We start from the raw sequence: 224 nt of genomic DNA on the forward strand, positions 1-224 counted from the left end.
TAATACCTTAATAGTATGAGAGGAGAGATTTGTGAATAATACTTTAAAGAATGAAAAGAGAATGTTTGTATTTTAAAACCTTGGGTGTCTCATATATATATACAGTCGATTTATTTCTCATATTAATGACGCACAATATTTTGCACAATAAATAATAATATTGTTTAAAGAAAGATATTAAATGTGTATTGTCAAAAAATGATTTGCATATGATATGATTTTAA

This window comes from Brassica oleracea, chromosome C7 (assembly GCF_000695525.1).
Source record: "Brassica oleracea var. oleracea cultivar TO1000 chromosome C7, BOL, whole genome shotgun sequence".
NCBI lineage: Eukaryota > Viridiplantae > Streptophyta > Magnoliopsida > Brassicales > Brassicaceae > Brassica > Brassica oleracea.